At 40.6% G+C, this 25,426-nt stretch overlaps 1 protein-coding gene and 1 long non-coding RNA gene across 12 annotated transcripts in view; one reads left to right on the top strand and one right to left on the bottom strand.

The window, feature by feature from the left end:
* The window catches only part of SCAF8 (SR-related CTD associated factor 8), a 233,395-nt gene that overhangs the window by 99,438 nt on the left and 108,531 nt on the right, over positions 1-25,426 (top strand). The gene's annotated exons all lie outside the window — the stretch shown is intronic.
* Positions 13,982-20,582, bottom strand: LOC146405928 (uncharacterized). The gene is made up of 2 exons (XR_014844318.1): positions 16,960-20,582; positions 13,982-16,680 (listed from the first exon to the last, which is right to left on the bottom strand). It is a non-coding gene; the product is annotated as an uncharacterized LOC146405928 (long non-coding RNA).

Raw genomic sequence — 25,426 nt, 5'->3', positions numbered from 1 at the left:
AGTTTCTTTAATTCCTTTATAGCAAGATCTTTGGGAAGAATGTTTTTATCTGTCTCTATTTCTTCTTTTATTCCTCAGCCCAGTGTAGTCTGCTTTTGACCTCACCGATCCACGAAAATTGCTTTTTCTAAAGTCACCAGTGCCCTGCTGGACTCTATGATCTAACTCTGTCTGCCTTTCCCCAGTCCCTTATCTGATCGCTACCTAAACACCATGTGTTACAGCAATTTGATGGCATCTGCATTTACTGCTTGTCTTGCTGTTTGTTCTGCCTGAGATGGGAATCCTCACTTTCTCTGCTCTGCAGATTCAGTGCAGGGGCCACGTCTTTAGCCTTTTCTGCTCCCTCTGGGAAGGTGGCCATTCTCTTCTTTGAGGGCTGTGGTCCAATCTTTTTTTAAATTTTTTTTAATCATTGTTGATTTACAATGACCTGTCAATTTCTGCTATACAACAAAGTGACCCAATTATATATATATATATTCTTTTTCTCACATTATTCTCCATCACATTCCATCACAAATGATTAGATATAGTTCTCTGTGCTATTCAGCAGAATCTCATTGCTTATCCACTCCAAATGCAATATTTTGCATCTATTAACTCCAGACTCCCAGTCCATCCCACTCCCTCCATCTCCCCCTTGGCAACCACAAGTCATTCTCCAAGTCCATGAGTTTGTTTCTTTTCTGTAGATAGGTTCATTTGTGCCATATTTTAGATTCTAGATATAAGTAACATTGTATGGTGTTTGTCTTTCTCTTTCTGACTTACTTTGCTTCGTATGAGAGTCTCTAGCTCTATCATGTTGCTGCAAATGACATTATTTTGTTCTTTTTTATGGCTGAGTAGGATTCCATTATGTATATTACCACATCTTATTTATGCTCCTAGTGAAGTACCTGCCTCATAGTACACATTTAGTAAAAATTTGTTGAACAAGTGAACATTAAAAAGAAAGTATGGAGTTCCTTTTGCGGCTCAGTGGGTTAAGAACTTGACATAGTGTCTGTGAGGATGTGTGGTTTAATCCCTGGCATCACTCAGTGGGTTAAGGAGCTGGCGTTGCTGCAAACTGCAGTGTAGGTTGCAGATGTAGCTTGGATCTGGTATTGCTATGGCCATGGTGTAGGCCTCAGCTGCAGCTCTGATTTGGCCCCTAGCCCAGAATTTCCATATGCTGCAGATACAGCCATAAAAAAGAAAAAGAAAAAGAAATTTGAAGCAGCCAAAAAAAAAAAAAAAAAAAAAAACACTAAGATCTGGAGAAATTAGTTCTTGACTACACAAAGCCTTAAATCAGCATCACACTTGGAAATGTGATAGAAACTCAGAATCCCAGGCTCCATCCTAGACCCACTGAATCAGTATCTGCACTATAAAAAGATCCTCAGATGATTTGTAGTAGGAATGATGAAATTTGAGAAATAGGTTTCTAGTTCATTTTCTTCCCCAACAAGTGTGGGTTTTCATATGTTCGAATGGAACACACACACACTTATATACATATTCACACTTTTTATCTTTGTAAAGACTAGAATAACTACTTTTATAAATAGGCTTAATGGTAAGAAAAAAGTAAAATGGAAATTTAAGGCAAGGGTAAATTTGATAATGTGTTACATGTTCTTTAAAATTGTATTTTGGGGAAAAAATTTTTTAAAATAATATTTCCCAGAGTTCCCTCATAGCCTAGTGGTTAAAGAGTCGGCATTGTCACTGCTGTGGCTCAAGTTCCATCCCAGGTCTGGGAACTTACCCATGCTGCAGGCATGGCCAAAAAATTGTATTTCTCTTGGTGTTCCTGCTGTGGCACGAGGGTTAATGATCCTGTGTTGTCTCTGTGGTGGCGTAGGTTCAAACCCCGGCCTGGGAACTTCCATATACTGTAGTACAGCTGAAAAAGAAAAAAAGCCTATATTTCTCATATAGTTCTCACAGTTAGCAGAGGCCCTGTGTAATACTTGTTTCTGAAAAGGAAGGGGAGATCATATTTTAACTGGAAGCGCTTCTCGGTGTGTTTAAGAATTTTATAGGATACCATCTCTGATAATGTTTGTAAACAAGGGCCTTGAGTGTGTTTCTCATGTGAATATTCCTATTTTGTCTATAGATGGAATTTCATTACATCTGGAGATCAGAGGTGGGACTGTGGATTTGGATGGAGGGCATAAATTCCTAGATTTCCTTCGGCCCTTTCTGACTGGGGAGGAGAGATCCCAGAGTTTATGCTGGCCTCACTTTACCCAGTGGATACTGGCAGTGTGCCCATTGGAGTGAATCTGGTTTAGTAAAGTATGAAAAGGTAAAAAAAGTAGTCATAGATCAATGAGTTGGAAGGATTGGGAACTATCAAGACTTTAAATTACTGTAAGCCGTAAGCCTCAGCTCTGCTTTAAGATGAACATATAAGAGTGAATGGTGTTTTATGACACAACTTGTGTGTGATAGATGTACGGTGTCAGTTGCAGTTTTAAAGTTGTTGTAACTTAATTTCCAAAAACATGGGAATTCTGATTTTTTTGTTTTGTTTTGATGAATGAGTCTGAAAAAAAAAATGCAATAGCTCAAAGTTAGTTGTTTTGATCAGCCATGTAAAGTTCCAAGTTTCTTGCCAGAGTCTTTGAAACTATTGACAAGACTTTAAATGGTAAGATTTAAATGTGATTCTAAAACTCACATAAAAGATGTTTGAGATATAGGCATTGGAGAAAGCATGGTAGCATGTGGATTTGTCATTGGAACAGAAAAACAAAATCATAGTAAATTCAGCACATACTTATTGAAGAATATATACATACATATATATATATATATTTCAAGTACTTTGATAAAGTTGATGGTAGCAGGTAGTTGAGTAAAATAGTAAAGAGCTGACGGAGCACAGTCTCTGCCTCCAGAGAGTCTACCTTTTAAGTGGGAAACAGCCAGTGAACTGTATTTCCGTGTGATGTGTGCATTGCAGCAACGGAAGGATAGATATAAAGGCTGCAGCTGAAACATAGAGGAAGGGCATTCACTTGTTGCCAGATTTCAGATAGAAGATGCATTTTTATTTCAGCAAATTAACCCCCTGAGCCTCAATAAAATGACGATAATATATCTATCTGGAAGACTTGTTCTGAGGATTAAATGAAAGTACCCGAACAGTGCTTCGTGCAGTGCCTCAAATGGCCTGGCTGCTCAGGAAGCCATAGCTACTACCCCGAGGCTGCACCTATAGAGAGTCTTTCTTTCTGGTTTTGTGGGCTCTGCTTCCCTTCTTCCTTCCTTTTTATTTTATTTTTTTAAGTATTCATAGCCCTGTAGTTCCTATTGTGGCTCACTGGTTAAGACCCCAACTAGTATCCATGAGGACGCGGTTCAATCCCTGGCCTTGCTCCATGGGTTAAGGATCCAACATTGCCATGAGCTGTGGTGTAGGTCACAGACGCATCTCTGATTCGATCCCTAACCTGGGAACCTCCGTATTCTGCGCGAGCGGCCCTAAAAAGACCAAGGACAAAAATGTTTAAAGTTAAATAAATAAATAAGAAAGAAAGAAATAAAATATTCAGAGCCCTCATGGATTTGAAGAAGGCCCTTTAAAGTCTTAGAAGTCAAACTTTGCAAAACATGTTGCCTCTCATCATCATTCAAAAATCTGCACTGTCCAATAAGGAACTACTTAGTCACATGTGGCTGTTTAAATTATTTAAAATTCAAAATTCTCTTTTGTCAGTCACAATCACCCACACTTCAAAATGCTCAGTAGCCACGTGTGGTTGTAGCTACCAAACTGGACAACACAGATGTAGAAGCCTTCTGAAAAGTTCGATTTTGTAGCACTGTTCTGGAACAGCGACTGCTACGAGTTCCCTGGCGGCCTAGTGGTTAAGGATTCAGTGTTATCCGTGCTGTGACTCTGGTTCGATCCCTGGCCCTGGAACTTCTACACCCTACAAGTGCAGCCTCAGAAGACAAACAAACGAACAAAAAAACAGCCACTGCTGATCATATAGGACCCGGAAAGTGGACTGTTTATCTAATCAGTTTTATAATTCAAAATTCTCTCTCTCCTACTATATTAAAAATTAAAAAAAATCCATCACCTTTGATTATTTTCCTTTAAAGAGTTATAATGCTTTAGCAGTTTTCAAGTTTTTAAATGACATTTAGACTTCTTTAAAATGCTGTTTCTGATGAAAGATTACATTTGATTAGGTTAAATACATTCAGTAGACTACTTTAATCTCTTTCTTCGTCAGTGTTTTATGTCTCATACTTGCCATTTGTTTTTTTCTAAGCAACTCAGCATGTGTCTTCCAAATACAGACAGTATTCATTTAGGATTTTCTTACTGCAATTGCCATGTACGTCTGCATTGTTACTGATAGTGGCAGACACACTAACAAACATACTGACAAATAATCGTGACTAAATCAGCAAAAATAACAAAAAGATCTAAAAGGTTTTCTATGTGACTGCTCCTAGCAAATTTACAGTGAGTAGAAGTGTTAGGTTACACACAGGTTCTGGACTGGTTTCTCAGGAACCTACCTGTAATTCATCCCAGATCTCCCCCTGTGTGCCTGTCCGATCTTCCCAGAGCAACCTTTTAAAAAAAAATTCCGGAGTTCCCATCGTGGCGCAGTGGTAAATGAATCCGACTGGGAACCATGAGGTCGTGGCTTCGATCCCTGGCCTTGCACAGTGGGTTGAGGATCCCGTGCTGCTCTGAGCTGTGGTGTAGGTTGCAGACGCGGCTCGGATCCCAAGTTGCTGTGGCTGTGGTGTAGGCCGGCGGCTGCAGCTCCGATTCGACCCCTAGCCAGGGAACCTCCATATGCCGCAGGAGCAGCCCTAGAAAAGGCAAAAAGACAAAATAAATAAGTAAATAAATAAATAATTTTAAAAAATTCTATAGCCCAAAAGGTGATGTTCCTTATTGCCTGATTTGTTGCAATAAAAACAAATTGGATTTACAGATATGTAAGTAAATACTGAGTTTATTTCAAAATATGGACTATTGTTGCCTTGTTCAGTTTACTGTGTACTTCATAACACAAAGCCATATTCTCTACAATACAGAGCGATATCTACTCTAGCTAGTAAATGTAACGTAGGAATTATTCCGAAAGGTTGGAAATCAGATAAGAGCTGAAGAGAAAGCAAATAACCCCGTAATGTTTTGGGAAACAACTTGGATTTAGAGTTTGAGAGCACCATGAAGATCACGGGCTGTATCTTTAAACAACAAAATTTAGAGCGATTATGACTTTTACTCATGGTAACAGATGGAAGTGGCAGTTTTAAAAAAATTGTGTGTGTGTGTTTTGACTCTTGAACAGCTAGGAGGTTCCATACAGTCAAAAATCTACCTATAACAGAGTTCCCCTTGTAGCACAGTGGAATTGAATCCGGCTAGGAACCATGAGGTTGTGGGTTCAAGCCCTAGCCTTGCTCAGTGGGTTAAGGATCTGGCGTTTCCATGAGCTGTGGTGTAGGTCACAGACGCGGCTCGGATCTGGCATTGCTGTGGCTCTGGTGTAGGCCAGCAGCTGTAGCTCTGATTGGACCCCTAGCCTGGGAACCTCCATATGCCATGGGTGCAGCCCTAAAAAGCAAAAGCAAAAAAAAAAAAAAAAAGTTCCTGTAACTTATAGTTGGCCCTCCTTATCCAGAGTTCTACATGGATCCCTGGCTCAGGAACTTCTGTTTTCCTCGGGCAGGGCCAAAAAAATAAAAAATAATAATAAGATTATCTTCTGTTGTTATTAGAAACCATTTGTGAATTTTAAGAAAATTCAGGAAATCTAGGAAGTATAATTATTTAGTATTTTACTACCTGAAATATTTAGAGGTGACTTAACCATTAATAGCGTATTTGAATTTTTTTTTTTTTGTCAGCAGTAGCGGTATTTATAATGTGAAAAAGGTACTTGCTAGCACTAGTTTGCAAATTCAGATGTTACCTATAGCAGTTTTCTTTTTGTAGGAAAGAATCCCACATTTTAATCAGTATTACAGTATTATTTCAACTATTTTTTTAATATAAAAATAAATGTCATTAAAATGGTAAAATTTTATGTTGTATGTATTTTACCACAGTTTAAAGATGATAAATAAATATCAAGTCTGGAGTTCCCTCATGGCTCAGCAGGTTAAGGATCCAGCATTGTCACTGCTGTGGCTCTAGTTACAGCTATGCCCAGGTTCAATCCCTGGCCCGGGAACTTCTGCATGCTGTGGGTTGGGCAAGAAAAAAATACCAACTCTAATGAGAGTCGTTCCTCCTTCAGTAGTCTCTACTAGCCATGTTTATAGACTGATCCTTTTTATTAATTCAGGAAAAGATAATCAGAGAGAGGAATCTTTAATGATGACAGGTGGTATGTATCTTCAGTTTGGAGCTTTTAGAGTCAACGTTATTAACAGCTAGCATCTCATGATCATGTGTACCAGGTACTGAATAGGGCACACAGGAAATGAATTCCATACCTTAAATTCATCACAAGAGGAGTATCCGTTGTGGCACAGCAGAAACCAATCCGATTAGGAACCACAAGGTTTCTGGTTCGATCCCTGGCCTCGCTCAGTGGGTTAAGGATCTGGCATACCGTGAGCTGTGGTGTAGGCTGGCAGCTGTAGCTCCGATTGGACCCCTAGCCTGGGAACCTCCATGTATTGTGGGTGTGGCCTAAAAAGCAAAAAAAAAAAAAAAAAATCACAAGAGGATAGTATGATAAAATAAAAGATTCAGTGCTTTTGTTCTTGAGGGGAAATGATGCATTAGCTTCTCATCTTTGTTATAATATCAGTGTCAGTAGCTTGTACAAGTAGAAACTCAGAGTCTGTAATAAAGACGTATTGTAGGGCTTTGTGTATTGCTGGTAGCAGGGGAAAATAATTTTTGTTTTAAGCACTTAAATAAGAGAGGAATTCCCTTGTAGCACAGTAGATTTAGGGTCCAGGGTTGTCACTGCACTGGCTCTGGTCACTACTGTGGGGCAAGTTCAATCCCTGACCTGGGGACTTCCACATGCCGCAGGTGCAGCCAAAAAAAAAAAAGACTCATGAGAGAGAATTGAAGACAAAGACTGAAGCCCCAGTGCCTGGGAATAGTGCTTAATGTATGATGGCTATTCGAATATTTAATAAAATTAATTTGCAAGTTTTCATTCAGATATAATTTGGTAATAAATACATACATTGTGGGAGCTATTATCAAGCTAATTCTTTATAACTAGGATTTTGAGTGGGAGCTGAGTGGGGTTGGGATGGAGATAGCAAGAAATTCTTGCTGTGTTACTGCCTTCAAGGACTTGAAAAGTTATTAGAGGAAGGTTGGGCGTTGAATACTGCCGAACAGTGTATCAAACACAAGACTAAATATAATATCGTGCTTCCTGATTTGGTGAAGGTGTGAAATGCCGCAGCTAATCAGAAAAGAGATGCAGTGGAGGCTGCAGTTATGGGAGTCAACCCTTTAGAGGCTGATGTAAGACCCCTCTGACCAGAGCCAGCAAGGTCACTTTAGGAGCAAGGTGACGTATGGTTTGGTTGGTTAAGTGAGACCAGTTTTCACAGAATCTTAAGCCTCAGCAGCTGAGACGTTCATATTTCATCATAGGGGTGGTGGGGAACGACTCAGTGTAGATTCTCAAACTGAAAAATGGTCGGATGCCTTGGTATCTTCGGAGAGGTTACTTTGGTGGTTTTCTGTAGCTCAGGGGGATGGTGGTGGACAGTGGAGAGACAGGTGGGTTTGCTCCCCGGTGACCTTGTGGGGATAGTGTACGCTTTTATGTGACACATAAGTCTGGTCCGAGGCAGAGTTTTAAGTATATTGTTACCTTCCTTTTTTTTTTTTTTTTTTCTTCACTTTTTTTTCTCATGGCCGTTAGCTGTTACTCATTATGTTTGTGATTAAAAACAACAACAACAACAAATTCACTTTAATAGGAATTTTGTAAACAGATTTCCTTAGCAAATTTTCGTTGGAGGTTCATGATAAAATGGCAGGGAATTTCGGATGGGTCACACCGCCCAGTGGAGATACAAGGATATCTCACTTTTTAAGATCAGTGTTTCTCAGGGTGGCCCTAGGGTAACCCGAATTAGAAGACACATGGGGTTTGTTTAAAATGCAGACCGAGCCCCTCCTAAAACCTAGCTAAAAGCTTTGGGAGTAGCTGGGGGAACCTGCCTCTTTTACCAGTAATCCAAGTGTCCTGAAGGCATATACTGAATTTTGAGAACCACTGATGAAGGCATTGCAACTTTCTATGGATTTATACTAGCAGGTAGTCGTCTTCGATTTCACTTCCTTCATATTAGTTTATTTCTTTGTGGAACATTTTCCAGTACACCAGGTTATACATGGAAGCCTATGCTCAGGTGGAACCTAAAGGAACGTTAATCTCCTGGCCCAGGATGGCAGTTTTTCCTAGAGTGCAAGCAGTTTCTTGGAAGGGTTGAATACTTTTTCATGTGAGCAGCCTGTCCCGTGTTTGTATTTAGTTTGTCAAATATCGTTACATCTGAGTTCCCGTCGTGGCACAGTGGTTAAGGAATCCAACTAGGAACCATGAGGTTGCAGGTTCGATCCCTGGCCTTGCTCAGTGGGTTAATAAGGATCCGGGTGTTGCCGTGAGCTGTGGTGTAGGTCGCAGATGAGGCTCGCATCCTGAGTTGCTGTGGCTCTGATGTAGGCCAGCGGTTACAGATCTGATTAGACCCCTAGCCTGGAAACCTCCATATGCTGCAGGAGTGGCCCAAGAAATAGCAAAAAGACAAAAAAATATATATATATATATATTGTTACATCAAGTTGCTTTTGTATAACAGTGTCTTTTACCAATATCTGGAGTTGAATGATTCCTCTTCTACTTGCTGGACTGTTCATTTCAAATCCCCTGTAATTATTAGTCTCCAACTGAGAGTGTGTCATATTAACCACTGAACATGAGTTTTTAAATTCTAGTATCTAGTAACTTATGTTGCCAGAGTTTTGTTTTGTTTTGTTTTAAAGTTAAAACAGGAATTCCAAACGCTGTCCCCGAAGTTAGGAGTAACTTAGCCTGTCTGGGGTGGAGGGAGACAAAGGGAGTTTGCTGGGTAAAAATTCAGTTGACCTTATTATAGCTGCCTTTTTTTGCACTTGGCTCCCCTTTAGTTTTATCAACCTTTAGAAAGTATAAATATGAATAAATTTAAACTACAGACATTTTATTACTTACTTGACTGAGAAATAAGTACTAAAGAAATAGCATTAAGATGAATGGATTTCTTTTATTCATTTTAGGTGGGTTGAGGAACAGAACCAGAAATGCTTCTTCCCCAGGACTGTGACATAGAGCAGGCTACTATATTCTGGTGTCCCGATAGCATTGAAACTGAAAATATTTCTTTCTCCTGTGTCCATGCTGACAGTCATCCTGGACTAGGATCTTATTTGTAATGTGAGAAGGGCAACGGCAGGAAGGAAGCAGTTTATCTTTCGTGTTCTAATTAACCTGTAAAACCCTAGCACAATATCGAGGAAGATACATACAAGCAGCAATAACGCACTTTGCATTTGCAGCAAATTAGTTATCATCTAAGAGGCAAGTGTGCATTCTTTTTTCCTAAGGAAAACCTTTCAACAAGGCCCATTTGTCCCTGAACCTCTGCCCCCCTTTTCTTCTGTATATCTCCTGTGTTAATTTTTAATTTGGATTGTTTTCCATTAGCCTAAAAATGTGTGTGTTAAGATAGGAAAAAGGATCTCGTAGTTAACAGTGTTTCAAGAGTCCATCATAATCCATGCAGATTCACTGTACATCAAACTGTATAGGATAGTTAGTTTAATGCCGACAGTACAGCAGTTATTTTGCAGCTTGGTTGTATATTTAAATGAGGAATAAGCAGCTAAGTAGATCCCATCAAGTTGCGTGTTAGAGCCTCTCCATTAAAGGCCTAATAAGTCAGTTTCCAGTCAGAAAGTAGGATTCTGAAATCCAATCAGTTATCAAAAAATTAAGTGCTTATGACACAGCACTGTACAGTTGGAAAAAAAAAAAAGTTGGAGTTCCCTTTGCGGCTCAGAAGTAATGAACCCAGCTAGTATCCATGAGGATGTGGGTTCAATCCTTGGCCTAGCTCAGTGGGTTAAGGATCCATGAGCTGTGGCGTAGGTCGCAGACACAGCAGGATCCTGTGTTGCTGTGGCTGTGGTATAGGATGGCAGCTACAGCTCCGATTGAACTCCTAGCCTGAGAACTAAAGGGAAAAAAAAAAAGAAACGAAAAATAGTCAATCGTTACCGCAAAAATTAATTTTCAGATTTTCTAAAGCTCTTTTGATCTTTAAATCTGCTGTAAAGTTACATTTGCTGTTGGTTGTTAAGTAGAGGATCCTGGAGTCTCTGCTATGAAACTCAGGAATGGTAATGTCTTCATTTCAGTTTGGTCCTGGAAGCATGGAAACTTTTAGCTGAATATAAAATATTTTAAACTCTTTTGAAGGATAAGTCCTCATGTCTCAGGATTGTCAGTTCACTTTATTATTTCCTGTTTGTGGTGCTGGTGTACCCCCTGCAGAATACTCTATAGTTTTTTAATTTAAAGGGTTTTTTTTTAAATTTTAAAGGACTTAATTTGGAGAGTTATTAACATTCCTGTCATTTCGTAAGTGCCAAGAGAATTTTGCCATTGCCAGATGATTTAACTGGCTGTAGGATTTTGACTCTGATAAATACCCAGGAGGGGCAAATTTGTTAATCATTTGATGATCAGCTTTTCCAGAAGATGAAAGTTACAGTTTTAGTTCCCCAAGGTAATAAATCTGAAAGTGGATAAGTGAATTGACTCTGAAAATTACAGCCACAAAAATATCTTCATTGTAAAATTATTCTCATTGCTGATAAAATTATTTTTTAAGGTCAATCAGGACTCAGTGAAAGATTTGCTTTCTTCTTCTTCTTCTTCTTCTTCTTCTTTTTTCCTCCTCCTTTTTTTTTTTTAAAGAGCTGCACTTATAGCATATGGAAGTTCCCAGGCTAGGGGTCGAGTTGGAGCTGCAGCTGCCAGCCTATACCACAGCCACAGCAACACAGGATCAGAGCAGAGTCTGCCACCTATGCCACAGCTTGCAGCAACACCTGATCCTTAACCCACTGAGTGGGGCCAGGGATCAAACCCGCATCCTCATGGATAGCAGTCCTCAGGGATAGTAGTCCCGCTGAACCACCACGGGAACTATTTCTGCATAACTTGTGAGGTGCGAGCCTGTAAATCCCACACACACAGATACATTGGGAATTTAATCTGTAAGATACATTGTTGGACTCAGGTGATACTGTGAAGTACGTGGAGTTTACCTTTTCCTAGCTTTCTTTTTTGCTTTCCTCAATCAATTTTTAAATTAATTCAATCCGGAACCCTTCAAGAATTAAAACAAAGTTATTCTTCCTACCCCACCCCCAGTAAACTGTCCCTGTCATGCATACATTTTTATAGAGAGCAAAATCTCCCCTTATCAGAACTGAGGGAGCCATCAGCGTTCACACATCTGAGGGGCATCCTTGATGTTCCATCAGAGCCTCCTTCCTTCTATCCTCCCGGCTCAGAGAGGCCACTTAGAGTAGAACTTCATACGACGTAGCACAGTCACTTTTGTTGTCACTGCTGTGATGCAGGTTAAATCCCTGGCCTGGGAACTTCTGCGTGCTCCAGGTGCAACCAAATAAATAAATAAAGTACACTTTTTAAAAAAGGCATGCCATTCTTTTTAATACATCCATAATATTCCACTGTGCAGTTACCCATAATTTAGTGAACCCGTCTTCTGTGGAACAATGCCGTCGTCTCCTCCTGTTTTTCTCTTGTACTTGGTCTCAGCAGTTTTAAAGGACGTTTCAGTCCTCTGCTAAGGAATATTTAAGGTGTTTCCTGTTTTTCTCTCTCATACCCAGTAAGCATTTTCAATGACGTCACTGCTTTTGGGGACATGCTCTTTTAGAGAACTGTCTAGACGTCAGTATTCACATAGGCTTGCGTAGAATTTGGTGGCGTGATGTTTATAGTTTTAAAGCTGTCGATTCTTTCAGGGCATTAAAGTCCACTTTTAGGAAATCGCTTTCGTGGTGTCGTATGTTATCCTGATGTGAGTCAGGCATTATCCTGTGGGCTGAGAGGAGAGGCTCTGATGGACTCACGATGGGTCTTCACGTCTCAATCCTTCTCCACTAAAAACTGCATGTCCACTTAATCCACTTAATTCTAGGACATGTTTTTGCGGATAGGACTGATTGAACAGAGGAGAGTTATGTGGTGGTAATTGCTTGAGCAGCTGTATATATGGGAAGACCTCGGACCAGAAAAATAGCTTCCTTCATCTCAACCCCTGAAAAAGAGGCGAGAGAGAAGAGATTTGCTGGTCTGAGAAGCAGGCTCTTCAAGTGGCTCTAGATTCTGCTGTATGTGGTGGGGCTGTGCAATTGTACAAAACCTTAGATAGCTTTTTAGAGAAAACTTCATATTTTAAGGGTTATTTAAAATATATCCTCGGGAGTTCCTGTCGTGGCGTGGCGCAGCAAGGAATCCGACTAGGAACCAAGAGGTTGCGGGTTCGATCCCTGGCCTCGCTCAGTGGGTTACAGATCCAGCATTGCCGTGAGCTGTGCAGACACAGCTCGGATCTGGTGCTGCCGTGGCTCTGGCGTAGGCCGGTGGCTACAGCTCCAGGGCCTGGGAACCTCTATATGCTGCGGGTGCGGGCCTAAGAAGACCAAAAAAATAAATAAATAAATAAATAAATAAAATAAAATAAAATAAAATAAATAAATAAAATAAATATATCCTTATAGTTACTTGTATAGCAATACTATTTTCCCTACTCGCTGCTGGTTCCTCAAGAGATATTCTTGATAATGCCTTACATGGAGGACAACAAATACTTGATAAATTAATAAGTTGAAATAATGAAAAGGAAATGTTTATAGAAATATTTAAATACTTGTTATCAAAGTTAAATAGGAATAGCTTCATTTTTCCTGACTCATTACTCTTATTTAAGCACTAAGTAACATTTTTTTTAAACCATTTAAAAAAATTGAATTAGGGGGAGGGGAAAAAATAAAAATAAAAATAAAAAAATTGAATGATAGTTAATTCACAATGTTATGTTAGCTTCAGGTGTACAGCAAAGTGATTCAGTTTTATCATAAACTTAGTATGATAATCTCTAGGTCCATCTGTGTTGCTGCAAATGGTATTATTTCATTCTTTTTTATGCCTGAGTAATATTCCATTGTGTATACGTACCACATCTTCTGTATCCATTCCTCTGTCAGTGGACATTCCGGTTGCTTCCATGTCTTGGCTATTGTAAATAGTGCTGCAAGGAACATTGGGGTGCATGCATCTTTTTGGATTGTAGTTTTTCCTGGATATATGCCCAGGAGTTCCAGATTGCAGGATCAGATGATAACTCTGTTTTTAGTTTTATAAGGAATCTCTGTATTGTTCTTTTTAGTGGCCGTACCAACTTACATTCCCACCAACAGTGTAGGAGGGTTCCCTTTTCTGCACACCCTCTCCAGCATTTGTTATTTGTAGAATTGTGATGATGGCCATTCTGACCTGTGTGAGATGATACCTCATTGTAATTTATAAATAACATTTCCTGAAAAATAAATCTACCTATAATCTGTATATGTATTTTGTGCAAAAGCCAACTAACTCACCAGTCCTCAACTCTTTATTATGCTTGGTTAAAAAGAAAGAATATATATGTATATATATTTTAAAGGGAGTTCCCATCATAGCTCAGTGGTAACCAACTCAACTAGTATCCACATGAGGATGCAGGTTCGATCCCTGGCCCTGCCCATTGGGTTAAGGATCTGGTGTTGCCGTGAGCTGTAGTGTTGGTTGCAGATGTGGCTCGGATTTCTTGTTGCTGTGGCTGTGGTGTAGGCCAGCAGCTACAGCTCCTGTTAGACAGACCCTTAGGCTGGGAACTTCCATATGCTGCAGGTGTGGCCCTAAAAAGATTTAAAAAAAAAAGAAGAAGAAGAAGAAGAAAGAGCAAAGCAGAGAAGCTGTATTTCCCTATTGTTGGAATAAAATTTGGTTTATTTATCACTGAAAAGTAGCATTTTGAATTCTTTCCTACTTCATTTACTGTGATGGAAATTTATGGAAATGAAGTTTCAAGGAAATTATTTCAGCCTACAAGAATTAAAAATATTCCTATTGATTTTTAAAAATTCATACTTTGAAGTTGTATAGTGTTTCAATCATAATTGCGTGTATGTGACTGTTATGCAATGAAGCATATTAAGGCATCTCTGAGGTCAAGTAAATTGACCCCCAAACAAGTGGAGGTTAGGTGTGCAAACCCTCCCTACATATAACTTACAGTCGTTTATAGTTGGCCGCCACGGTTCCATATCCAGGGACTCAGCCAACCTCAAATCTTGTAGTCCTGTAGTATTTACTATTGAAAAAAAAGCCATGAAAACTCCATGTATAAGTGGACCTGTGCAGTTCAAACTGTCTTGTTCAAGAGTCAACTGCATTTTTTGGCATTTTTTCACTTGTAGTAAAATTTGCCCCTGGAAGATTTTATAAATAATAAACCTGTCTACAACTAATTTTATTTCTGATAACCTTAGATATTTAAAAGATAAAATCCAAAGCTTTAAGTATTATTTTGGAAACAAGAAAGCGTAATATTCTTGAGAATGTCGGCCACATAATATTTGACAACCAAAAGTCTGAGTGCATTGTGAGAACTTTAACTATATAATTCTTGTTGTATAATTGGTGACTTTGGCGACTTTTGGGTGTATTAGAGGTATTTTCCAAAAGGTTATTTTTAAAGAATAGCCTTAATGCCATGGCACGTAACTGTATTTTTGCTGTCACCAGCAGGATTGATTTTTTAAAATTAAAATACTATTTAGTTATTTCCAGTCTGTGATATGTTATATGTGGTCTGTTGTAATTGGACTGTTTAATGTTAGTAGAGGAGGAAATCTGTATTTTAATTAGGAATTTTCAAAGGTCCAAAAGAATAAATATTCTTAATCTTACCTCTGAAAATTCCCTTATGGAGAAAGTGGCATTTTGAGATTCTCTATTGGCACCAGTAGAGGTCACTGTGCACCTGTGAAAGGCGACCCAGTGCTGCCCGGTGAGCTGGTTATCCTAGGACTATAGTCATCCTTAGTCTTTCTGGGAACTTAACCACATTCCTCCTCTCCCCTTAACAAAGTCACTTGCCTGTCGTCTAAGTGACAGTCGCTTGTTTTTCCACCTAAAGGGAGCATATCCTGATGCTGTTTGGTGGAGTCGTGACACCCCTTCCCATCAGCTGCTCGGGGGCATGTATGTGACTGGTATCTAACAAAGCATATTAAGGCATTTTTGAAGTCAAGTAAATTGATCCTTGAACAAGGGGGTCAAAAAAGCACCCAAAGTTATGATTTCACAAAACCATAGACTCTCAGGGTTTGAAAGAACTTTAATAGTCATCAGACTCAACATCTGTTTTAGCATTTAATTTGCTAACGGAACATAGTCTCAAAGCGGTTCTTTTCCGGACAGTCATCTGCTCCTTAGCAGTATGGAATTTTACTTGGTAGTACTGCGCATTCCTTTGCACCATCATGGTGTTCGTATTACAGAGTGTTTCATTCTCTGAGTAGGTAAACAAAGCATTTCGAAGGAGAGTATTATTTTTAAAGGGCTCTCCACCGATGCATCTGCTGATGGTAACAGAGATGTATCCAAGAACTAGGCAGATGCTGGTTACCAGATAACAAACTCTGTAGCCTGTGTCGTGCTCCGAGTACTTTTCAGGTGATTGTAAAGGTGATAAGGAACATTGTGAGAGGAGCAAGCCACTGGGAACCAAGGACCACTTCTCCAGACCAGTGTCATTGAGCCTCAGTTTACAGGACCTGAGGAGAGTGTTCTAGATGCTTTTATAGGTTCCTTTAGTGCTACCATTCTGGTTGTCCACAGTCAGTGTATAATGCAGTGGTTAACAGCGTGGATCCTGGAGGGCGGTTACCTTACCTGGGTTCGAATCCACCACTTACTGGTTCTCAGGTTATCTTGTAGTTACCCCCTCTGCACCTCAGTTTCCCCGTCTGGATAGTGGGGGTGGCAAGAGCACCTGCAGTATGCAGTAATTAAGTTAGTAGGTGTGACGTACTTAGAATAGCATGTACCTAGAACACAGTAAACGCGCAAGCTGCTCTTATTACACGCCCTCATTTTCTTCTTAGTAGAACCCGTGCTGTGATATGATAGCTAAATTCTTGGACCTTTTTCTGTTCTTGACGGCTCCCTGAGGATCAAAATGGAGTTATTCTGTTTTCTCTAATTAATCCTCCATTAGGGACCTCTATATCAAGGAACCAGAGGTGTATATCATTTCTAATGATGTAAGCTTTCTCCTTTTTTTCCTTTAAAGTTGTTCTCATATTTATTCAGTGGGTTTTTTCTTTGATCCAATATTTTCGCCATGGAATTTTTCTTATGGAGCATATAATCACATTTCAGCTGCTGTTTTTGTGACCTATGCCACAGCTATGGCAATGCCAGATCCTTAACCTGCTGTGCCATTGCAGGAACTCCTTAGCTAAAGAATTTTAAATCAGGGTATCAGGACAATGTCATCTGTACCAGAGGATTTATAATGGCACTTAAGGAGTTCCCGTCGTGGCGCAGTGGTTAACGCATCCGACTAGGAACCATGAGGTTGCGGGTTCGGTCCCTGCCCTTGCTCAGTGGGTTAGCGATCCGGCGTTGCCGTGAGCTGTGGTGTAGGTTGCAGACGCGGCTCGGATCCCGTGTTGCTGTGGCTCTGGCGTAGGCCGGTGGCTACAGCTCCGATTGGACCCCTAGCCTGGGAACCTCCATATGCCGCAGGAGCGGCCCAAGAAATAGCTAAAAAGAAAAAAAAAAATAATAATAATGGCACTTAATAGTTGCACATGGCATTTAGAATAGGACTGGCACATCGTGAGCACTTAATTCATGGTAGCTATTATTATTTTCATTATTATCTAGGTTCTAGAGAAAAAAATTTTAAGACTACAGACGTTAGAAGTACCAGGCCCTCCTTGTCAATACTCATCCTTAAGAGAAAGTGTCCTATAACATGCCTGGAAATGAAGCGGGGGAGTGTCTTTAGATTTAAAATCTCCCTCTCTTTTTTAGCAGCGCTTGGCTTTCAGCAAAGCATACATTTTACAAGATGTGTGATACTGTGCTGGACATGGGATAAAGCCAGTAAAAGCTACAGCCTCTGCCGTCTCGTCCTATTAATTCAAAAATAGCATTATTGTTCATAAGCATGCAGGAAGGTAGAAAGAAAAAAGGCAGCCATTCAAGAAATCAGATAAAAAACCCAGCAAGAAAAACTGCACGCACACCGCAGTAAGAATATTCCTTGAGGAGTTCCCCTCATGGCTCGGTGGTTAATGAACCCGACTGGCATCCATGAGGACGCAGGTTCGATCCCTGGCCTCACTCAGTGGGTTAAGGATCTGGCCTTTCCATGAGCTGTGGTATAGGTCGCAGACTCAGCTCAGATCCCGCATTGCTGTGGCTGTGGCGTAGGCCAGTGGCTACAGCTTCGATTCGACCCCTAGCCTGGGAAGCTCCATATGCCTCTGGTGTGGCCCTAAAAGCCAAAAAGACAGAAAAGAAAAAAAAAAAAAAAAGAATATTCCTTGAGTCTGAAAAAGCAGAGATGGAGGCAAGCTTCTACAGAGAAAAGGGAGGTCGCTGTGAGCAGAGGGAAGCCAAGTGGGCTTCGAAGAACTGGTTCCAGTGACATAGGTGACTGGGAAGGACACGGTGAGTCAGCTCTCCACCAGCCCCTCACACGTCACCTGGAGTCTGACTTTGATGGCAGTGAGATACTGCAGGTGACAAGCCATGTGGTTAGAGTGACAGGCTCTGACAAGTTCTAGGGCACCCCAGATGCCTTTAGTGTAATGGAGTTTGTCTTGCAGGATGAAGTCGAGGAATAGCAGGCTGCGAGGCTGCATCTGGAGATCCTAGTTCCATTTGAGATTCTTGAACTGCTGGGCCTTGGGACTTAGCAACTTTACAGGTCATAGATCAGAGAAAATTAGCACCGGAAGGCACTGGAGTAAGAATTTGGGTTTGTCACACTGGGCAGAATAGGAGGGAGTTTGAAAAGCATGTTTAACATGCTTTGTTTCATGTTGCAAAGTAAATTTTTTTTCAAATTCTCTTGGTGGAGGGAAGCTGCGTGGACTCTGATCACGTGCAGAGGATTATAATGGGCCTGGGTTAGCAGCAGCCGTAAGATGATGGTGGCTGTCCCTCTGCCATGGTTTCCTGCTCTGTAAAGCAGGAGTGCCCATACCAGTTATTTAGAATGAGCATCCGGTGACATCACCAGGTAAAAAATTCCTTGGAAGTTTGGGGAAACTTAGAAAAGCTTTTGTAAATGAATGATGCTGTGGCAACTATAGTCTCCTCTCTGGGAATTGAAGAGCAAGTCGAATTCCCTCAGGCTCGCATTAAGTGAATTAAGTGCAGAGAAAAGAGAGATGCTAAAAGAGGGATAGTTGCTGGGTTTTGCAAATAAAAATACAGGAAACCCAGTTGAATTTGAATTTCAGATAAGCAATGAATGATTTTTTTTTTAGTATGGGTACAGGATGACTGCAATTCAAACTTAACTGGGCATCCTGCATTTTATCTTGCATCCCTAATGAATTAGAACCTAGAATCACAGGTGAGCCAAGATGTTGGCTGAAGGCTTCAAGTCCTAGACTGTGTAGGAATTTCACCTTGTGTCCTTGGACTTTTCTAGACACCTAGAAAAGATGTCTCACTCCCTTTCCTCCTCCCTCCTTGTTCGCAGAACTGGGGAGTCTTGGAATAAGCACTTTGTGCGCTTTTTCGAGCCGTGCGTGGTTGTCAGCGTTAGTGTAGAATGATGGTCACGATTATTCTCTGCTGAGCACCTGCTCTACTGGACCTTTTACGTAAATCATTTATCCTGTGAGAATGTTATTTCTTTCACTTCACAGATCAAATAGCAATTTAGCCCGAGTTATATAGCTAATTTGGGCAAAAGGTGGGTTCTGACGCAGGGGCATCTGATGATAAATCCTGCATTCTTAACATCTGCTCTGCAGGATTGGGATCAGAATGTTTTGCAGTTAATGACAGAGAAGCACTGACAGCTTTTCTTCTCCTTCCCTATTATGTGAGTTTCTGGTCAGCCCTGTGTCCTGTGTGTTCACATTCTGTGCTCTGTCATGTTTCTTTTCAGAATTAGAGTTTGTTGACTTTATATGCCTCAACTAATATTTGATCTTGCTAATGAAAATAGCATACTTTGATCCCTTCGGAAGTATTTAGGTTCTCTCCTCACATTTGTACAGATTAGCTTGAGACAGATGAATTCATAGGCAGCATTACAAGTGACAACCTAGAGAAAAGTCTACAGACTCGTGGGTCTGTGCCCAGCCTTTATTTATTCACTCTGCACGGCTTTTCAATGAGGTACAGCCAGTTAAAGAGTGGAAATCCACTGTTGAAAAATATTTTATCAATCCAATTATGTTTAAAGTTATTTTCATTTTCTTTCAGCTCTCACACACAACTATCTTCTCCATCTGATTTCACTTCTGCCGTGTTCTTAACTGCAGAGATTTTAGAAAGATGACAGTTGGTTGACTGTGAAATGTAGAGTCTATTTTTATTCCAGATGAAGTTTGACAAACTAAAGGAACGTCATGTTCTAGTCACTGAGATGCTTAGTACCTGCCTGGTGAGTTCTAGTCTAGAGAATGGTCCATTTTTTCCTAGTGATTAAAGATTGAATTTGCTGTAAGGGAATTTGCAAGGAGATTTGAGTTATAGGGATTTAAAACTCACATGTACCCTGAGCAGCTTTCACCAGGTGGGCCCACTTTTCCCCAGATATTCTGTCTCTTTGGCCCAGTTAAAAGCTCCTGAGAGCTTATGTGTGCGCTGTGTCCTGTGAGTCCTCGCCTTTGTCATCTTTCTTATTTTTTAAGCTGTTTTTGACAGCTGCATGTGACATTTGGAAAATTGCTTCCATAATTACATTTGGGTTTTGGCAACCTATTTTAAATATATGAGAAAATCACATCTTTTAAAAATTTTAAGTCGAAGGCATTGGCATTCAGTGTCTTTTAAATAAGGAATGATTGAACATGATGAAAAGGGTGAATAGTGAACAATGATGAAAATTCTTGAATGAACAATGATGAAAAAGGTCCAGTTTTGTTAAGTATCTTTTGATAATATTTTTGGGCTAAGGGGAATTGGAAAACTCAAATGCAATTCAATACAAAAGTCCAATATAAACTCAAACTATCACCATTAAGGGCTGCAAATCTGAATTTGCTAAATGTTGAAGTCTAGTGAAGAAATGAAAGTCAAGGGAGTTCCCTGGTGGTCCAGTGGTTAGGATTCAGCACTTTCACCCCTGCAGCTTGGGTTCAATCCCTGGTCTGGGAACTGAGTTCCCAGTGGCTGTATGCCATGCCCCCCGCCCCCCCCCCAAAAAAAAAGAAAAAGAGAAAGAAATTATAGTCAAAATATATATTTTATATCATTTTTGCAGGACCCATTTATATGTGGGTTCTTAAGTAAGGAATCATTCTTGACAGAAATGATGGAGAGATTTTGCAAATTATTGAGCAGAGCAAGTGTAGAAATTCTACCATGTGAATGTGTCGATAACTTTTAGTCATAATATTTTTCATCGTCAGAGGTATTTGCTCATAATTCCTGGGTAATTTATATCCAGTGATTATTTGCTAGGTAATTTTCACTGATTATTGTGTTATTAGTCTGGGAAACCACGGAGCCAACTTTTTCCAGTTCGGTTATTGATATTCATGAGATTATTTTAGTTAACATAAGATATTACTGGTACACAACTTTTTATCTCTGGTGCTTAGCAAAATGCTAGACCATGCTTAGGTCTCAGTAAATATTTGTTGAAGTGAAATTAAATGGCCTGGCTGGGGTGTTCATATTTATTATTTTTCACACGGAAGTAAAAAGATCTTTTATTCACTTCCCTTTACATGTTCCCCTTATTAAGGAATATGGGAATAGAAAAGTTGAGGTTCTAAAATGTTTCCGTGGATAACCAAGATAGGTAACCTTTCTAGAAAAATTAGTAAAATTAGTTGTCAGTAAAGAGGTTGTTTTCTCAAAAAGCATATAAATTTATTCACCTCTTCTTACATAGAAACCTATAAAAGTGAGAAAATGACGCAAGGGGCATCGATAAGATAGATATGAAGATACCGTGTATATTTACACACTTTTTAAAATCAGCATCTTTTGCATTGTTTACCATTTTTTTCCAATTTTTTTCTGGTTTTCCAAAACAAGTATGATAGAAATCTCAAGGTAGTTTTATGTGGTATAATGATAACTATTCTTCCCTGAAGCCAAAACTTCCTATCAGTAAAAATTTGTATATCAGCTATATCTCACTTTTTAAAAAATTTGCTCTTAAAAGCATGAATCAAAGAACAGCATTGGCTTTGTATTCAAACTTTCCTTCAGGTGTTATTATTGAGTCAGAATCTCTATTCTGGGGCACATAAGTTGTATCCTTTGCCCAGGGACGTGACGGTAAAACTTTGTGACAATAACAATAAAACTTTGTTCGTCCAAATATTAGCTAAAATTCATCTTGCATGATTGTCCACTATATTCCACTTGTTTCACTCTATTTTTCCAGTAAGAGAAATACCACTTTAATAATTGAAATAAATGAGTTTAAAAAAAAAAAAGTAAAAATTTGAGGTGTAATGGGTTTGGGTAGAATTTATTCCCCTAAGTAGCAGTTATGCCTATAAAGCAAAGTAACTACTGAAAGACTAGGCCTACTGAGTATAAATAGAAAAGCACTTTGGAAAATGTGTTTCTACTCAAAAGTTTTCTATTAGTAACTAACACGGTTGAGTCCCATTCTCCTGACTTTTTATCTTCCTAATAATTTAACCTTGGTGGGGACTGCGTAGATAAATTTCTGGCTAAAAGGTTCTGGACCAGGAATCTCACCTGGTTACTGAGAAAAGTATAAAGTGAAAGGGCTGGGAATCTTGCCATTTAATTCCCTAAAAAAATATTTTATACTTCCAATCAATGCACGTTTTACTTTTAAGCAGTATTGTAGTAGTTCTTTTAGAATCGGGCAGTCTTCCCACCTTGTAGCATTTTTGCCTCTGAGAGTATAGCCTGAAATAGAAGAGGCCGCCACTGTGCCCTTGTCACATTTAACTTTTCCTCCGAACTGCTCCAGTCTTGTTTGTTTTAAGTCCAAGTTATAGAGGTGGAATCCATTTTGGCGAAGCTGAGACTCTTTGTCACCTGTCTTAAAATTAGCATGACCATATGTCCTGGTTTGCCCCAGAGAACCTCGGTTTATGCCAGTTGTTGTCCCAGTGTCATTACTCACAGTGCTTCTTTTCACTCTTGAAAGTGTTCTTCCATGGACAATAAATTATATGTGCATTACCCTTTTAGCTGTGATCTCATTACAATATAGGAGTTACAAGTTGCACAGCCACATGTGAAGTCTCAATGATTCAGAAAGGAGAATGAGACTTGTTAGGATGCGGCAGATTAATCTACAACTTGAAAGCAGAAGAAGTAACAACTTTCTGGAGTTCTTGTTGTGGCTCAGAGGGTTAAGAACCCAGTTAGTATCCATGAGGATGTGGGTTCAATCCCTGGCTTCACTCAATGGGTTAAGGATCCGGTGTTGCTTTGAGCTGCAGTGTAGGCTGCAGATGTGGCTTGGATCCAGCGTTTCTGTGGCTGAGGTGTAGGTGGGCAGCTACAGCTCCAAGTCAACCCCTAGCCTGAGAACTTCCATATGCCACAGGTGTGGCCCTAAAAAAAAAAAAAAAGAAAAGAAAAAAAGAAATAGCAACTTTCTGATATATTGGAGGGGATTGATGCCCCAGAGTGGCTTTTAATCTTGAGTTAGACATTTATCTCTGCAAACATTTGTTGAGTTCCCGCCTTGTGCCTGGTGCCTGGGCAGCCATGGGGGTACAGCAGAGACCTGGCCTTATCCCCAAGGAGATGCCAGGAACTACCCAGTTAGTATTTGTTCAGCCTACACACAAACACGTCTCCAAACTTCTCTTTCACTTCGTAAACCAAAGATGTAGGCTGTGTTTTTAGAGTCCGATGGCTGAGTGATATGCCAACTTTCCAACCTTAACATGCTCCTTTATTGGCTCTTAACCTCCGGTGTGACGGCCCCTGTAAGAACTTGGATTTTCTGGGCGTTCTTGTCATGGCTCAACAGAAAAGAATCTGACTAGCATCCGTGAGGATGCAGGTTCGATCCCTGGCCTTGATCAGTGGATTAAAGATCTGTATCGCTGGGGCTGTGGTGTAGGTTGCAGACACAACTCGGATCTGGCGTTGCTCTGACTGTGGTGTAGGCTGGCAGCTGTAGCTCCAATTCGAGCCCTAGCCTGGGAACCTCTATGTGGCCCGAAAATAAGACCAAAAAAAAAAAAAAAAAACTTGGGTTCTCTGAATCAGTCACGCTTCTCTAGGGCCTCATGCCTGTTGTCCTACTGTCATAGCAGTTCAGAGAGACTGTCAGACTGTCCACTGTGATAAACACCTGAGAACAAAATAAACTGCTTACTTTCTTCCTTTTTTGCATTCAAGTCAAGTACTTCTTTAAAAAATCCTGACTTATTTAAAGTCACGTATACAGGACCTTCCACTGTTCCTAAACACCTCTGCTAAAAACCAGGAGGCGAGGTTTTAACCCTGAGCAGCCCAGGCTTCGTGATGGGCTCTGTTTTGGAGGAGTAGGTGCAGCCGGAAGGGCTAGGCAAGCACACCGGCCTGGGCAGGGCAGGCGGCGGGGCCAGGCAGGGCAGGCAGTCAAGGTGGGTGTGGTCAAGCGAGTCTGGGGTCCCGACTTCTCCTGGTTCTGCTTGAATACAGACAGGTTTCTTACGAAGCCCATGTGGGGCATCGGAGAATGAATTCAGGTTCACATGCCATGCGTTGCTCCAAGAATCTTGATCGTCGGATTTTCTAGTCCACAGTAATTACAGACAGGAGGCTGGCAGATCAAGACATTCCACCGTAGTCCAGCAATGAGACTAACCTCTGGTGTAGAGCTGACAGCAGCAAGCACTAATGGCTGATAGCGTTACATTATGAGAGAAGACAGAAAACTCTTCATAAAGAGCAAAAACTAGCCAGAGGCCATGCACGGTGTCTAAATATGCCAGTGCAGACGGGGGTGAATTGACGTGCCGTGTGCAACTATAGTTCTGAGAACATATCTTATGTGGGCTATTTCTTAACATCGTAGATAATTTCGATTTAGTGTTTTTTGTAGATACGTCATCTGTTTTCTTTCCAAGTTAGTTCTGCTGTCTAAAAATAACCAGAGGGCGTCCCTGTTGTGGCGCAGTGGAAATGAATCCAACTGGTATCCATGAGGATGCGGGTTTGATCCCTGGCCTTGCTCAGTGGGCCGGGGATCCGGTGTTGCTGTGGCTGCAGTGTAGGTTGGTAGCTGTAGCTCCGATTCGACACCCAGCCTGGGAACTTCCATATGCCGTGGGTGCGGCCCTAAAAAATAATAGAAGAAAGCCAGAAATTCACATTTAACTCTGAAGTCTGGGTTTTTTTTTTTGTGTCTTAGCTTGTTGTTATTGTTTTGTTTTATGTGTTTATTTATCTTTGGTTGATTTTCAGTGGGCCAACTTTTGTTTTTTGATTTTAGGCCTATGAGGGATGTGGCTATAGCCTTGACTGTTTCTTGCATTTGTAGAACTCAGGGGACCATCCCTTTTCCTCTCAACAGCACGTGGCACATTTCCGAGTGTGCATCACTTGATTATCTGTTTCATTTGAAAACACTTTGAAGCGCTTCCAGTGTAAGAGAATTGAATTGTGTTGGTTCAAAACAGTCGCATGTCTGTTTTACTTGAAACTAAGGGCGAGGACTGTTCCCTGGAAAAACTCGCGGGATCATGTCAGGTTGAAAGCATCGGCGCTTGAGACTGATCTGATTCAAATCCGGTGTCGCCCATGGAACAGCCCTGAGATGGCAGGGAAGACACCTGATGTGTCCAAGCTCCAGCTCCGTGTGTGGAGCAGGCGTGCTCATGACGGCGTCTTCCTCAGAGAGCTTTTGGGGGATTGCAGGACAGTATACAGGCCAGCACGCAGCACCGTGCCCTGTGTGTAGCTGAGCACTCATGACTTATTATCTTATTTAGGTGTTTCTTTCAAAGGCTCCCATATGCTTATATAGACTTAAATATAGGCCCTTTAACTCGCAGACAGAGCACCTGCAGGAATCCACCACTGTTGCCAAGCCCTGAGCTGGCCCTGGCTTGAGGAGTCAGAAGGAAGGG

The sequence above is a fragment of the Sus scrofa genome, chromosome 1 (assembly GCF_054392235.1).
Source record: "Sus scrofa isolate SSC_HxYL_T2T_F1_AM1 chromosome 1, Sscrofa_HxYL_maternal_Yorkshire_Landrace_v2.0, whole genome shotgun sequence".
Classification (NCBI taxonomy): Eukaryota; Metazoa; Chordata; class Mammalia; order Artiodactyla; family Suidae; genus Sus; species Sus scrofa.
Note: the sequence above shows the minus strand (reverse complement) of the source record. Positions and strands in the feature narration are given on the sequence as shown.